At 33.0% G+C, this 17,917-nt stretch overlaps 1 protein-coding gene and 1 non-coding gene across 4 annotated transcripts in view; one reads left to right on the top strand and one right to left on the bottom strand.

Moving 5' to 3' along the window:
- Positions 1-17,917, bottom strand: part of LOC138703637 (acetylcholinesterase-like) — a 2,088,928-nt gene that overhangs the window by 1,236,589 nt on the left and 834,422 nt on the right. The gene's annotated exons all lie outside the window — the stretch shown is intronic.
- TRNAY-AUA (transfer RNA tyrosine (anticodon AUA)) lies at positions 13,944-14,015 on the top strand. The gene has a single exon. It is a non-coding gene; the product is annotated as a tRNA-Tyr (tRNA).

Raw genomic sequence — 17,917 nt, 5'->3', positions numbered from 1 at the left:
GGGCCAAGCATCATTTACTGAATACGTAGAAAACAACAAGGGTTAAAATTAAGTCATTACCATAATTCAATGGAAACATATAGCAAGTAAAATAAAGTATACACATTAAATCTAAATGATGTCAATGTTCATTAAACTATGGTTGCATGTAATAACAATTAAGAAACATGTTAAAGGAATTGTCATTGCACCAAATGAGTGCTTTCTGGACCAAAATGATCGCATTTTAATTATTTGAATACAATTTAAATTAAGTAACATATTAAACGATTTATCCTTCTATCAAACACGAATGTTCCCTGGATCAAATGTCCTATTTTAATTATGTAATTACTTTATATTTATTTCTAACAGGTGCAGCGGAGCGCACGGGTACGGCTTGTAGGAATTAATAAAAACATTTCCTATGAAAGTTGTTTGGTTTGAAGAGCTCTATCAAATGGTACCCTATTTGACCCATACTCCCATTTGAAATTTTAAAGTGATACGCCACTGACCCTACTTCCTGTTAGAGCTGATTGATGAAATTAGCTTAAGTGAAAGTTCACATGTGGTTTAGTGATAAATATTTTTTTCTAGAAAATTTTAATGCACTAGTTTCCGAAATAAATTACTGTTACGGGTGATCTGAATCACCCTGTATAGTAACAACATAGTAGAGTACGGATTACTAGATAATTTAACAATGACTTACATGTTCTAGCAGACGAAATATTTTTAATGTCGTAAAAAATGCAAATGATGTAAATTTCATGCTGTTATTCGTATCGTATTTCACATCAAGAATAACTGTTTTAGTATTCTACTACTGTTGTCTACAGCGCATTCTTTTATTTCTAGTGATTCTTATCTATGAAAGGAATCCCAATAATGGAGTGCAGGGCAAGACTGTGCATGAGACAATTTTAACTTATGCAGTGGAAACATGCTGAAGCTTCCTGACTTTATCTTACGTCAAGATAGCAGTGCGAGACTGGAGCTAACATATGGAAAACATATCCCTGCACTGCACGAGCTAATGAAGTAAGGAAACCGGTACTTAATTAACATAGTCTCGAGTTACAAATATATTTCAGAGCAGAGGAAAGAGATATTACAACGTTGCTTCCATACAAAGTATTCAAATTACGAAGGAAATTAAAACTGCATTACAGTTATGCTGAAAATGAGGCCCCAGTGCATTCTTGAGCTATTCATTCTCATACACCAGAACAAGAAAGGTACCAATAGCTTTAATAATTTCAAGGTATCTATCCCGGTACCCTTCGCTTAGCGCACGAATGCTCTACCGACTGAGCTACTCTAGGAACTATGCACGACAACGTCACAATTTTCGTTTTGTATCCACACAACTCAAATGGGCTGACAAGACATCAGAAACCCAACTTTGAGTGCACACAATTGTGTGACTTAAATTGTGGCTTTCTGTTAACGTACCTCCAGTAATGAATATATTATACAAATCTGGCTTTCAGGGAGAAGCTCCCTGTAAAGCTGACTTGAATAATATCAATATATTTGTTTAAAGGAGGAGGCACATCATTCAAAATTATAATATACATATATATATATATATATATATATATATATAATTTGAACTGATAATGGAAATTACGGGAAAACGGCTGAATGGATTTTAATGAATGATACGTCATTTTGAAGCTTGGAACCCAACGTTTTTCGAAAAAATAGTAGTTTTCAGTGAAATGTTAATTTTCTTCTGTGTTTAGTTTATATATTTTGTTTGTGTGTTTATTTAGACTGTATAATTTGTGTGTTCAGTATGTATAGATTTTGTGTGTTAAGACTATAATTTATGTGTACAATTTCTATAGGTTCTTGTGTGTTTAGTTTAGATATTTTGTTTGTGTGTTTAGTCTGTATAATTTGTGTGTTCAGTATGTATAGATTTTGTGTGATAAGACTATAATTTATGTGTACAATTTCTATAGGTTCTTCTGTGTTTAGTTTATATATTTTGTTTGTGTGTTTAGACTGTATAATTTGTGTGTTCAGTATGTATAGATTTTGTGTGTTAAGACTATAATTTTTGTGTTCAATTTGTTTAGGTTTTGGTGTGTTTAGTTTGTGTGTGTTAAGACTGTATAATTAATGTGTTCAGTTTGTATAATTTGGTGTGTGTTTAGTGTGGATAGTTGTATAATTTATGTGTTCAGTTTGTACATTTGTTTTTCTCAGAATTTATAGAACCTTCAGAAATGAAAACTGACATGCTTATTGCTTGGTATGTGGAGTCCATTTCCAAATGGCTCTTTGTCCACGTCATACAAAATAAAAAAAAAAACAGAATGTTCAATTTTCTTTGCAGATGCATTTTTTTGGCAGTATTACCTATTATATCACTAGAATTATTCTATAAAACTTTCTACAGTTAAAACGTGAAAAGTGTTACAATTAAAAAAAAAGTAATGTACCTTTATGAGAGACGGACCCCGTTTCAACACCGGTATGGTGTCATCTTTGGTGTCTTTCGAACTATTGCTGCTCGAATTCGTCTTGATTTCTGGCGTTTGCTATGGTCATTGCTGGGATGGTTCTTTGTGTGTCGTATGCTATAAGATCGAATAATGTATTTGTAATTGTGTATTAAGTTTGATGTGGGTATGTTACTGTGTGCTTGTATATTTCCTATTGTTCTAATATCTTTAACTGTGGACGTTTTGGTGTGATTTGTAGTATTTCCATATCTGTTTCTATGTTATTGTAGTCGTGCTTGTTGTTAGCAACATGTACTGCGTAATTTGATATGATGTATGGTTTAGTTATTGCTTCAATGTCCTCGTATCTTATTTGAAACGATCTTCCAGTCCATCCTATGTAAAAATTGAAATTCTATTCCACAGGAGACTGCCACAACATCGACGCAGTTCCCCTGGTGTATCCGGTGCGAGGTCAAGGAAAGTTTCACGCCACGTCTGGAATTTAGTTGCTCTTCCGCTGTTACATCTTCCTGAACTACACTACAAAGGAATACGTTGCTGCATTTCCCGAATGTCCGATATCTGCTACAACATGACAGTGAAGGATGTGGCTATACGGATATTTCAGCCTTTACACAACATGTCTTAAATTACAGGAGCAATTCAAACAAGTTTGAAATTCGTGGGATATACAGTGCTCGACTTCATTAAAGTGTAGAGAAGGGAGAAATTTTCTCGTTCACATAATTTACTTATCTATTATATATATACTGTATATAGATCTATGTATTATATATATGAACATTAAATCCAGACGTTTGAGATGATCAGGGCATGTAGCACGTATGAGCGAATCCAGAAATGCATATAGAGTATTAGTCAGGAGGCCGGAAGGAATAATACCTTTCGAGAGGCCGAGACATAGATGGAAGGATAATATTAAAATGGATGTGAGGGAGGTGGGATATGATGGCAGAGACTGGATTAATATTGCTCAGGATAGGGACCAATAGCGGGCTTATATGAGGACGGCAATGAACCTCCGGGTTCCTTAAAGGCCTTTTATAAGTATGCAAGTAGCGTTATGATATATTATGATTATTAAGTTGTGCAACATATTATATATCTGTTCTTTTATAGCCCCTGAATATGAGTTTTACACTTTCGGGAATACTCAATAAATTAAAAAAATAAGTGTATTAAATTAATATATTCCGCTTGTTATACAAGACCACCTTAAGGGAAGAGGATGGTATTTTTTGGTGAAAAATGAGTAAATTTTGGAAAAATAAGATTTTTTTCCCTAAAATACTCTGTGATATGTGTGGAATATATTGTATGATATTTTGTGGGTATTTGTGCCCTTATCGGATGTTGAAACGCCATTTTTAAACTTCCTGCGCTCTGGATTTTTAAATCACACCGTCCTTTGTTTGTTGTTTCCGGAACTTCATTTTTTTTCAAAACCAAATTTTTCTTTAAAATACTCTGTGATGTGTGTGGAATACGTACATTGTATAACATTTTGTGGATATCTGTGCTCTTATTGGATGTTGAGACGCCATTTTTAAAATTCCTGCGCTCTGCATTATTAAATCACACTCCCTTTGATTGCTGTTTCTGGAACTTTATATTTTTGCTACATTGCCAGACAAAAATCGATATAATTTTTAAAGTATTAAATATATATGTATGAAATTTAGAATATACATTCTCTAGAATACTAGGAAACTTTTCTCTGTAACAGAATTTTCCTAATTGATTTCATTTTAAAAATAAGTCTGTCTTTTTGCAAGAAAGAAAATAAAAAAAGTTATTAAATTTTAATTGTTTATTTTACAAATGTATGGATTAATATCAAAATTCTGTTATAGACAGTATGTAGAACATGCTTTTACAAATAAATTGTAACAAACTGTTTGAATTTATCTTTAAAAATTGCTTAGATATATCGAGTTTAGTAAAATCCTGCACTTGGTACATTTTTGTTTTCAAATCTGGCTCCTAAAAATTGTTTTCAAAATATTTATATTTGGTTGAGTTGCTATAGCCATGAGCTCTCTACATACAAAAAATTAATATTTTACACCAAATAGGAAAAAAGTTTTAAAAAATACCATCCTCTCTCCTTAAATAATCGCAGTCATTTGTTTTCATTTTATTATATGAATCTCATTGAGGCGGCACAGACACAAAGTGCATTGCTATTTTAAAACTCATATCTCACTATATCGGTCCTATAAAAATTTTGTTTGTAACAAAACTTGTCGGTAACATTTTTTAACCATGTTTTATTATTTTAAATAAAAATCAATAATAAGCGAGATATTTCTTTTTATTTCAGTCGCCCTTATAACCCCTCTTTAAAGAATACCATATAGCAGGACTGGGGGTAAACCTCTCTTTGTGAGCACTTGCGCTTACATAGAAACCAGCTGCAGACAGGTGGATAGAAACGATAAACAACTCAGAGGTTCAGTGATATGCCATTCACAATGAGTGCAAGACGTGCTTTAATTTTCTGCTTACAACAATTTTATCTGTAGCTTACACTCTGCTCGACTCTTATGTCCACGATGAAAACAATTGCGGGAGTAGAAGGAGACCGCTATCTTAAGATCGCTCAAGCTAACGCGTAAATCCCCAGGTCTTCCATATAGCCTAAAATCTAAGTGGGACCTAACTTATTTTACAAACCAATTTTCGTAGAAATCGTTTCAGCCATTATGGCATGAAAAGGTAACAAATATAGGCCCGGTTTCTTCAACCTTTGTTAAATTATAACAGTGTATTATTCCATTTCAACTGTAAACTTAACAGTTGAAGCATTTCTTCAACTACTGTTAGTACTAACAGGCTGTTAAAACCTATGTTAATTTAACTGCCCAATTTCATGCAGTTAAATCATTTAACTCTCTGTTAGCATAGAAGTATCCAATATGGCCGGTGCGTTAGATGCTGAATTGACATATCTGGATTATTTAGAAAATGATATCCATGAATACATAAACAGAGCAGATGATTTCTGTGATTTGACAGATCAGAAGTTCATACAAAGATATAGGCTATTTTCTGCCAAGCCTCACTTTTCACTTTCAACTTAGATCCGTTTGTTTGTTTATTCTCATTAATTGGTTTATACTGCGAAATAATTTCCAGCAGAAGGTTTCTTTGGAACGAAGAGAAATTAGTACCAAGATTTCTTTTTGTTCCAGTGTTTTCCATTTCATAACAGCAATGCCAATACGCCGCTCCACGCTATTGTGATACAGACGAGGAAAGAAGCAGAAATCAAACCTGAGAGAATAGAAAGACTTCTATTCTCTCTGAATCAAACAACGGAAACAAGCGAGAATCGCAATTGTCAGAGTTCAGAAAACAGAAGTGAGCCTATACTTGGTTATAGGTTATGGTTAATCTCTGGAATCTCTGGTCCTAACGGAGAGTTAACAAAAAGAATGTTAAAATGTGAAATGTAAAGTTGAAGAAACGCAATATTTTTAACAGCAATTCATACTTTTAACTTACAGTTAATTAACGCTATGTTAGGTGCATTTTAACAAAGGTTGAAGAAACCGGGCCATAGACATACGAACAAAAATTTCAAAAATGCTGTGTTCGGTCTTAGAACTGTTCATTATACATGTTAACACAAATTGTTTTTGTAAAATCGAAAATTATCAGAAAAAATTATCAGAAAAATTTAGGTTGCAGTTTTATTATGAACATAGATTAAATATTATTGGCTAAATATTAATTCAATTCACACCTTGGAGTAACGGTTAGCGCGTATGATCGCGAAACAAGGTGGCCCAGTTTCGAATCGCAGTCTGGGAAAGTTACCTGGTTGAGGTTTTTTCCAGGGTTTTCCCTTAATCCAATACGAGCAAATGCTGAGTTACTATCGGTGCTGGACTCCTGACTCATTTCACCGGCATTATAGCCAGTTCCAGCGTTTTCGGCGCGTGTCCTTGAGTAAAAAGTCAGTCGGTGAGCACTTATTGCCAGGGCAGCTGAGAACGGTACCACCCAACACGTCACGGCATCAATCTGCGAACTGCGTCAAAGACAAGACATTCGCACCTCGCGTTTCTGGGGTGTTCCTTGAGTACACTATCCAGTCAGTGGCATCTGTCGCCTCTTCGTCTGAGAGTGGTACCACCTTCTAAACAACCACAGTTGTCAGATTTTACGCCCACATTTTGTGGCAAAGATAAGATACTCGCTCTCAACGTTCCCATTACTTATTTCACACGCCAAAAACGGTAGCACTGGCTGTACCACCTTCATTTCATTCAGACGCTAATTTTTTTTATTTTATTTACTTATTTTTATTGCAAGTAAGTTTGAAATGAATACAAATTAATAAATACAATGAAAGATCAACTAGCCCACTCCTGAATGAGTAAGACTCGTGCTCATAAGGGGATTCCAATACAGACAAAAATAAAATTAAAATTGAGAGTGAATACAGATTAAATAGCGTTTAATATGTTTAAACCCAAACTATAAATCCCATACATTTTTTAAATTGTTTATTAATTTGAAGAGGATTCGTAGTTGAAATATTATTGGAATAAAATTTGTTTAATAATCTGGGACCTTGACTCATGCTATAATAAAAAGCTGCATTGGTTTTACATTTTGGTCCAGACAAACGCAGAGAATTCATATTTTTAGTTATATATATATATATATATATATATATATATATATATATATATATATATATAACTTTCAAAGTTATCAAAATTTCTATGAAAACATTTTAATAAAATAAAATAATACATTTGTTTGATGATGAAAACTTTGAAATGTTTAAACAACAATTCAGTTGAGTAATCTTTCTGCTTTTTTAAACAAATTTTAATACTTTTTTCTATAGTAAAATTAACGGATAAAGGTTGGATTTATAAGTTCCACCCCAATCTATAATGCCATCTATAATAATAATAAATCTGTAGCCAAAATGTTTCTGGTAATTTTCGATTTTCCAAAAATTATTTGTGGTAACATGTATAATTAACCATCCTGAAACCGAAAATCGCGTTTTTTGACATTTTTGTTTGTATGTCTGTCTGTCTGGATGTTTGTTACCTTTTCACGCGATAATGGCTGAACCGATTTATATGAAAATTGGAATATAAATTAAGTTCGTTTTAACTTAGATTTTAGGCTATATGGCATTCAAAATACTTTATTTAAAAGGGAGGTTATAAGGGGGCCTGAATTAAATAAATCTAAATATCTCGCTTATTACTGATTTTCATGAAAAATATTACATAACAAGAGTTTCTTTAAAACTAATTTCCGATAAGTTTTATTCTATATACAATTTTGATAGGACTGATATTTAATGAGATAAATGAGTTTTAAAATTACAATAACAACGCCATCTAAGGCGGTGTACTGAAATAAAAACAAATGACATCGTCTATAAGGGGCCTTGGACAACAACAATCGAAAGCTATTAAACACAGCCTAAGAGAATGTTTCTGTGTATGTATGAAGTAACATCGGAAGCTAATTAATTGTTTAATTATTATTTAACCATTGGAAAGTGTAGTTTCTCTAGATTGATATAATTCTACAATGTTATTACAGTAACTTCTGAAACATAAGCAAGTAATATAAAGTATACACATTAAAACTAAATATGTCAATCTTCATTAAACTATGGTTGCATGTAATAACCAAAGCTCGGAAGTTGGGGACTTGTGTCTTTGAACGTGGCTAAGCGACCGGACTTCAATGTCAACAAACTCCCGCTTCCAGCACGGAGGTACTGTCAGGTCTGCTATAAAAGTGGTTCCTGGCTGGAACAACATAATGATAATATTATGATAGGTTGAAACATCTAATTTTATAGCATATATATAAATAAACATGCAAAATACATCAAATTTACAGTTCTGCTCTGTACATTTCATTACAGTGTATGACTACATGCATTCGAAGATTTTCGAACCCATAAATTCTTCGTCTGTTAGTTAAACATGATTTGAAACGAAGGAAACTTATTTCCACGTCACATGAAGTGACGGGAGCAAACTTTAATTTTTTTTATTTTATTTATTTTAACTGGCTACATAGTGAGTACAAATTGCATTTATAAAATAAAAATGTTTCTAGCCACTACCGTAAGAGTCAGGCTCGTGTACGGTGTGGTCTTAGTGAATAATATAATATAAAATTTACAAGGACAGTTTACTAAATACAGTAATTAACTTAATTCAAACCAATAAGTACAACACAAGAGCAAGAATAAAGAAGAAAGGGAAAACGAGAGAAAAATACACATTTAATATAAATTGACAATCCGACAGAAGCCAGTGATATTCGATAAAAACATGAATATAGTCGATAGAAATAAAAGGTAAAAAAAGTACATTTGTTACTATTATATATCATGGATAATTTTACAAAATTCTTTTTTAAAAGTTTCAATTTTAAAAAATTTCAAATTTGGAAAATGGTTTGAAATTTTATTATAAAGTCTTGGGCCTAAATAAAATACTGAATATTTCACTGTCACTGTTTCCTGTTCGATTTTCAGCAGATCTCGTATCTGAGAAAGATAAGTATATCCTAAATTTTTCTCGCAAATAGTTTTCAATTAGTGTATCACTACTAGGGAAGGTCCCTCTACGACTTGATCCATGGCTATGGACAAATTCTCCATCAATTTAAAGGACTGCAATGTCTTTCAATGAATGCCCGTTTCCAGCTCTAGTTTATGTGTGGTACAACTTACAAGATATAAACTCTGCATTAGAAGAAAATAATGTATCTCCTCAGAATCCTCCACGAAATTCTGTACCTAAAATTTAAGAAATGCATTTTCAAACTTCCATAACACCCATTCGAATAACACGTATTTTCTATTTCCTCAGATAGACCGTTTACCTGTAATTCTCTTAATGTCATTAGCTTCGACGTGACACAGTTTATTCTTTCGTCTTCTTGCCATTCGATGTGACCACTTTCTTAGTACAAACGACTGTCCCTGAGCACTTGCAGCGTGAGCTTTGTGTACGTTATGCCTGTAACCTTACTCAAGCACACGACACACAAGTCCCCAAGATCCGAGCTTTGGTAATAACAATTAAGAAACATGTTAAATGAATTGTCATTGCACCAAATGATTACTCTCTGGACCAAAATGACCGCATTTTAATTATTTGGATGCAATTTAAATTAATTAACATATTAAACGATTTATCCTTCTATCAAACACGAATGTTCCCTGAATCAAACGTCCTATTTTAATTATTAATTACTTTATATTTATTTCTAACAGGTGCAGCGGAGCGCACGGGTACGGCTAGTACAAAAATATAGATTGAAATAATGCTAAATAAATTACACGTAAACAGTTAATTGACAAAACATTTCTTAGAATAACAAAGTAACATAAATTTTTACGTAAATAACCTAAGATGTTGATATAGCGTCGTAAAATAACCCACTAAAAATCTTAATTGAAAGCAAAACATTTTGAATATTACCTCTCATCCATATTACCTACGCACGAAGTCCAGATCATACGTGTAATTTGTGTTTGGCACAGTTTCCATAACTTCAAAGATTACCAAAGTCACAGCTTGCAGTTTGAAAATTCACTGAGGATTACTCCAAAGGTCTCAGCTTGTAGTTGAGGAAGTGGAGTCTTCATTAAAATGGGGTCTAAGACTACCAATCTCATTTGCAATTCATAATGACCTCCATCTGCAGCAAATCCATTATCCCAAAAGCGAAACACTGTGTTGTTAAGCGAGATAGAGTCGAGGCAACCACTCACGCCAATAGTTCAGGAGGTCCCAGGTGGTACCGGCGCCACTGCCCATATAATTCCTAGAGGGCCGCTATTTCAGAAAACATCCTATCTACTTTTCACCTTTTGTGTGTTTTCTCCCTGCTCGATCTGTTTATGCCCTGCACATCTTCTATTCCATCGGAATCTCTTTTATTTATACATAAGGGTCGACTCAGAGGGTCGCGACCCGTTTGAATCACCTCACAATGCTGTCCGAATTGGCAGCGGTGTATACTAAATTACTTAGGTTAATTGAAAACCAACGAGCTGGCGGAGTATATAGCCTACTGGCTTCTGTTTCTCGCTTAATGGATGGGGGAGGGACAGAAAGTTGTGAGGCGGGGGAAACGAGGACCATCTGACCGGACAACTCATGTTAGAGAAGGCTGTATTGTAGCTCCGGGGATGAGGAGAGGTCTTGGAGGATGAGACGGACTGGTCATCAGTAAGGAGCGCATTCCTATGTAATTAAATATTTTTCTTGCGTGTGATTAAACACAATTAACAAAGTTAAAAATTCCGAATGTCAAGTTTCAAGTTTAAAACCCGAATTTTATTTCACATAAAAACACATATTTTCACAAAAAATTATGTAAATCCATATATTCAGGAAATCTATTATAAACACATAAATCTTGGAGATTTTTACTTAAATATTTTTTTACAAGAACTTTTAAATATTTTAAAACTAATTCAATTATGTCACTCAGGAATACGTTATCTTTTTAAGAATTCTTGGTTGCTTCGTGTTTCTATGGGCTGTGTGGTGTATCCGTGGTCCATTCTTGTAATACAGGGACATCATTTTATTTTTACTTCTATTTTTATTGTATCTGAGTTTTTGAATGTACTTCACTCTCACCTTCTCTACTAGTAAACTTCGAACAGTTTCCACACAGAACCAAGGCCGCGTATGCAAGTCGCCTTACGGTGAACAGTACTGAGTTAGTGAGTATAGTACGTTCCAGAAATATGTTCGCGTTTTCCAGTGACGAAAGAGCGTTCAATATTGAATCATATTTTCGCACAGGTAGTAGTAGTAGTAGTAGTAGTAGTAGTAGTAGTAGTAGTAGTAGTAGTAGTAGTAGTAGGTTTATTTTGCCTGGCAGAGTTAAGGCCATGAGGCCTTCTCTTCCACTCAACCAGGTTTCAAGAATATACATGAGATACAAAATTTGATTACAAAACAACACAAAAGAAAATACCTTAGAAATTACATAAAATATAGTAGGAAATTACAATAGACAAGATCAGTTACATAATATAAAATTACAAATAGTCAAGATTAGTTACATAATATATAAAATAAAGTAGAAAATTACACATAATCAAAATCAGTTACATAACATAAGGGGAATACACACACACACACACACACAAACACACAATTTATAAGATCTAAAATGCCCGAGACAAATTGGACGATTAATTTACTTGAGATATATTATTCAGTTAATATACTAATTGGAGAATACATATGGGTGACAAGACATAAAATGTTGATTAGCAAAGTCCTACCAAATGGCATACAAACACAAATGATTAAGTAATATATGAAGATAATAAAAAAAGAAAAGAGAAAAAAAGAAGAAGAGAGAGGAGAAAAAAATAACAACTTGGTCATTTAAGACTATTTAGAAACTTCCGCAAGAGTCTAGTTCTGTTCATTAAAGACATTTCTAAGTAGAGTGTACTTAAAAGATTTTAGACTCCGACTGCTCCTGATTTCTCGTCCATTTGCCTACGTCGCATCCCGGTTTTCCCCACCTCTTTTGCTCGCTCCTCTGTAAAGACTAGTGGCTGGGCTGTCATAGATTCTTTTTCTGAAAACCTTAATTTCTGTTAGGAATTGGACGTCTATGTGATATTATATAACTGTTTAAAATAACTTAAATAAAAGGGCCTCGTTAAGTAATTAACTGTCACGTGAGTTCCCCCCTTTCTACGACCCTGGGACAAAACCACTTGGACGGACAGCAGATAGCATGTCTGCGTAATTTTATCTTTTCAGATAGTGCAGAAGTGAAGAATGAATTGACAATACGTAAGGTACTCTTTTATAGATTGGGTACAGAATTATTTCAACATGAGTTATCAGTACGAAGGCCGAAACTGGTAATTGGAATTTGGTAAAATAGTCTATAGTGCGATAATATGCACAAAATAACTGAAGCCTGTATCGAAATGAACAGCTTGAGTTGTTACTGAACACTTTAAATTATACATTTACCAAACCGTTAACCAATATACTTACCAACTCCAAATCATATAAGTATTTCATGTCCTTCTTGAATAGAATATTCGTGAAACTACAAAATGTTAAATTATTCCGGGGAAAAAAAAAATCGTATTAGTTCTAATCAACTACAATGAAACTGTTAAGTCTTCAATTTCGCATACTATAATATTGTACTATTGGTTTTAATTTTTATTTTAATTAGGCATTTGATTTCTAATTTTGAGCCATTTCTTGTAATAGCTGATTATTGCCAATTGTTGTTACTAAATAATGTATTTAATTCGTAAATTTTAAGCCATCTCCTAGTATAGCTATTTATTGCTTCTAAAATAACATGTTTAATAGCTATTATATATATATATATATATATCTTCCTATAACCATTAGATATAAATATAGAGACATGCCTTGAGGCTTTATGAAACGATCCATTCTTTCATTAAGGTGCATTCTTGTACATAATTAATGTGAATTGTAACCTTGACCACAATTTTGTATTATAATTTTATTATTGTTTATTGCTTATAAAATATGTATTTTGATTCCAACTATAACCCTAATATACCACAGGGTGAAATAGGGTTTATTAAATTGGATAATAAATAATAAGGTATTTTTGTCACATTAAAAAAAAAACATTTTTTTCATTTTTAGCAAATATTTTCCTATATATATATTTTGGTGTACCGAAGTACATATGATATTTCCATGCAGATGTTCTGCGTCATCACATGATGAAAGATTGATGGAACGGAAATATCATATGTACTTCGGTACATCAATATATATATATATATATATATATATGATATGCGTAATAAATCACTTTGTGATTTAAGACGGCGCCCATACCGTCGGATCCCGGCCAATCAGTCACTCATCTGAGTGCACCTCAACACATGTATGGACTTCGGTCCTGTGTTCATAGACATCTATGACGTAGTGTAGAGGGCGGCCACCAGAGGGAACCCAAGAGATGGAGCTTAATCTGAGACGATTCTAAACGGCGTCGGGATTGTATCCGGGATTGCTTAGTGGATAAAGCATCAGCACGTAGAGCTGAAAACCCGGGTTCAAATCCCGGCGCCGGAGAGAATTTTTCTCCGTTCCATCAATCTTTCATCACGTGATGACGCAGAACATCTGCATGGAAATATCATATGTACTTCGCTACATCAATATATATATATATATATATATATATATATATATATATATATATATATATATATATGATATGCGTAATAAATCACTTTGTGATTTAAGACGGCGCCCATACCGTCGGATCCCGGCCAATCAGTCACTCATCTGAGTGCACCTCAACACATGTATGGACTTCGGTCCTGCGTTCATAGACATCTATGACGTAGTGTAGAGGGCGGCCACCAGAGGGAACCCAAGAGATGGAGCTTAATCTGAGACGATTCTAAACGGCGTCGGGATTGTATCCGGCGTGGCTTAGTGGATAAAGCATCAGCACATAGAGCTGAAAATCCGGGTTCAAATCCCGGCGCCGGAGAGAATTTTTCTCCGTTCCATCTATCTTTCAAATATTTACGTACTTTTTAGCAAATAAAAATAAATATATTTAAATTTTCAGCACATAAAAATCCGCTCCCTAATCATCAGATAGCCAATGCACAGAGGCGGAGACGAGATCCAATCTGTCAATGGAATCACTGCCCGTATATATAAAGAGAGTACTTATACGTAGCGGAGGGTCAATTAACGCTTTATTCACGTGCCGTGTTTGTTCAGACAGTCAACACATCACTTAGAAGTTACACCGATTTCAATTACAGAAGGCGGCATTTCCTGCCAACGTCCGTTGCAATTCCTAACCCGATTCAAATACAGTACTTAATTAAAACAGTGCGTCACCACATGCAATTAAACACGTAGGACTGACGACTTTCTGGAGAGTTAGTAATCACAATTGCCTTTTGTATGTCGCTTGGAGAGAAAATTAAATGCAAGTGTGCAGCCGAATCAGAGACATTTATATTCAAGTTTCATTAAAACAATAATAAATTTGATTAGGTTAGAAAAGAAGATAGAAGGTAAAACACTGAACAAAAAATATGAATACATATTTTTTTTTATAAAATTAAACACTGTATTTTCCACAAAAATGGTTTCTTAATATCGCCCCAGTAAACATAATAATAATAATAATAATAATAATAATAATAATAATAATAATAATAATAATAATAATAATGTTTTATTTTCGCTGGCAGAGTTAAGGCCATAAGGCCTTCTCTTCCACTCAACCAGCTTTAATCAATACAATACATATTTAAATTACAAATATTTACACTACACTTAAAAGGTTCTCCAGCTATATTCTTCAGTTAAGTTTTAAAGACTAGTAGACTACATACTTATTTAAATTTAGATAAACCTACAAGGTAAAGTAGTAACTTAATTTGTGAGCTAATTTAATTCAATCAATTATAATTAATTTAAGATTTGAGATAGCTAGTAAAATGATGAAAATTAATTTAATATAAGCTTACTAGGACTATATTACAGGAAGAAAAAAAAATATATATAAATCTAAAATATATTTCTATAATGAGAATATTAATGTATCAACCAAAAATGTATTTAAAAATAGGCTTAAGGATCTTACTAATAGACGGTAATTATACACAGTATTTAAAGGGTGTAAATGGTATGTTGTTATTGAAGTGTTGTATCAGTGAAGAATTATGTTATGTCAGTGAAGTGTATTGTATCAGTGAAGAAGTATGTCGTGTCAGTGAAGTGTGCTGTGTAAGTGAAACGTGTTCCTGTCAGTGAAGCTTTATAGTTTATAGTGGCAGTGCATAGTATTTGAACAGTGAAATGTTTTTGAAGTGTTAGTGAAATCAGGATAGAATCAGTGAAATGTGTCGTAGTTCCATTGCAGTGAGTGAGTTGACAGCGAAATGAGTGTAATTTGAAAGGTACTTGTGCAGATATGAACATATCATACTCGTGGGTTCTAGTTCGATCTTAGTTTTAAGATACAAATTAGATTTATTTCAAATGTTATTTTAAGTGATCGTTTCATTTAATTTAGTATATTCCCTGTTATTATTATTATTATTATTATTATTATTATTATTATTATTATTATTATTATTAAATATTGTTAGTATTAATTATTAGTATTATTATTAATTGTATTTTTAATTAATAAGTTTATTATTGTCATTATTGAGTGTAATTAGGCCTAGTTACCACTGCCACCGGGTATATACCCATTGCAGTGTGAATAAATACATACACACATACGTAATTGCTATTAGAGGTTTTGTAAATCTATTTAGAAAAATTAATGATAATAATAATAAGAATGGACAGATGTTAGTTTCATTATAAGTAACAAATATTAATCAGCAATCAATCTAAGCAAGAATTTATGTAATTTTGACCTAAATGAAGTTATTGTCCAACAACCCCTTACACCACTCGGAAGCGAGTTCCAATTTCTAGCAACTGAAACTGTACAAGATGAAGAATATAAAGATGTCTTGTGGTAGGGTATAATGAGTAAATTGTTCTGATGAGATCTTGTACTTAGCTGATGATATGCGGATAAATTTTGAAAACGAGAAGCCAAATAGATTGGGGTAGCGGTGCGCAGAATTTGAAATAAGAGAACAAGAGAATGCAGGGCTCGTCGATCGCTTAGCCTTAGCCAAGACAGAGTTTGGAAAGACGGGGAAACATAATCATACTTACGAATATTACAAATGTAACGGACGCAAGCATTATACACACGTTGTAGCCTGCTGCTCAAATTGGGCATTTAGATTGCTTAATACAATATCGCAGTAGTCAAAGTGTGGCATCACGAGAGGATTAATTTTAATTTATCGGGAAGAAAGTGCTTCAGTCGCTTTAATGAGTGAATAATAGAAAATATTTTTTTGGAAGTGTGATTCACTTGTTCATTCCATTCCAGGTGACAATCCATATAAATACCAAGGTTCTTCACAGTCGTACTGTATGGAATAGTAGTATTATTTACAATTATCGGTGGCAAATTTTGTTTGTCACACTTCGATCTTTGATGTTCTATTAAGATTGCCTGCGATTTACTTGCATTTAAATTAAGTCCGTGCGTTTTCGACCATATGGATATTGTTTATGTTATGTTATTGATTATGTTATACTTATTATCACTATCTCTGTCTCTAGACATGTCTCAAGTTTTCAGTACTAAACAAGATATTCATAATTTTAATACAAGTCATAAATCTGATCTTCATCTACCCTCTGTTAGTCTAAGCTGTTATAAAAAAGGAGTTAGCTATTCATGTATTGCGGTCTTCTAAATATCTTAAAGATTTGAAGAACCATGAGGAAAGATTTAGAAAAGAATTACCCATATTTCTACATACTCGTACCTTGTATACACCAGTCTTGCGATGGAGACTAATATTTGCGGGCGAGAGCTATTTTATGCCCGCTGCGCGCGCGCGGAGCTCTTTTACCTGTAAACATTGCTAAAGGATGTACAGATCTTAGAACACAGCGCATCATGACGGAACGGAAGCGCTTAAAGCTTTCAAGGAAGAGTGGAAGATACAATATTTATGCTTCCAGCATGGTGATGAAGTCCAGTGTTTTGTTGTGTAAAAAAAAAAATATCATTTGCAAAAAAAGCAACATAAAACGGCATTATGAGACGCAACATGAAAAAAATATAGGCATTATTCAGTAGAAGAGAGAAATAAATTCATTTCGGAATTGACATCGAAGGTAAATTAATTTACATTTGGGTCAGCAGATAGTATCTAGATTCCTTTTATTTCTTTATTTTAAATGTATTATTGATGTTTTATTTGTTGCTTGTTTCTGGATATTTACTTTTATTAGACTATGTGTCTCTTTAATTTAGAAATAATATTTTATCTTTGATTGCACTTTAACTTATACTATTACTAAACTCAAAATGCTAATTCACTTTTATTCCAATAACTATTGTCAGGATTTTTTTTATCAAATATGAACTAAACATTTTGAAAACTTTGATGCAAGGAACTTTTTTAGTAACGTCAATATAAAATATACTTAAAAATATAATTTCAAATCTATTAGACCTAATTGCACCAAATTTGATATTATTATAGATCTGTTTATATAGTTTAAATTTCACAAATTTTGGCCGAAATTGTGGAAGTTTTAAAAGTCATACATATCCCCTTAAATGATTGACCCCAAAAATTACGATGGCTCCCAATATCTTAATTTAATCAATTTGTTTTTGTCGTGTTACGTGCATCTCACAAATCACTCTAAGAAAACTCATTGCATAATCACGACTGGAGAGTAAGGACTACATTTTCACAATCACACAATCAATATAGTCTATTTCAACCAATATTGCCATTATTATTTTTTCAACAAATACTCAAAAGTACTTAG

Source organism: Periplaneta americana, chromosome 7, assembly GCF_040183065.1.
Source record: "Periplaneta americana isolate PAMFEO1 chromosome 7, P.americana_PAMFEO1_priV1, whole genome shotgun sequence".
NCBI lineage: Eukaryota > Metazoa > Arthropoda > Insecta > Blattodea > Blattidae > Periplaneta > Periplaneta americana.
This window is presented reverse-complemented; position numbering and strand designations above follow the sequence as displayed.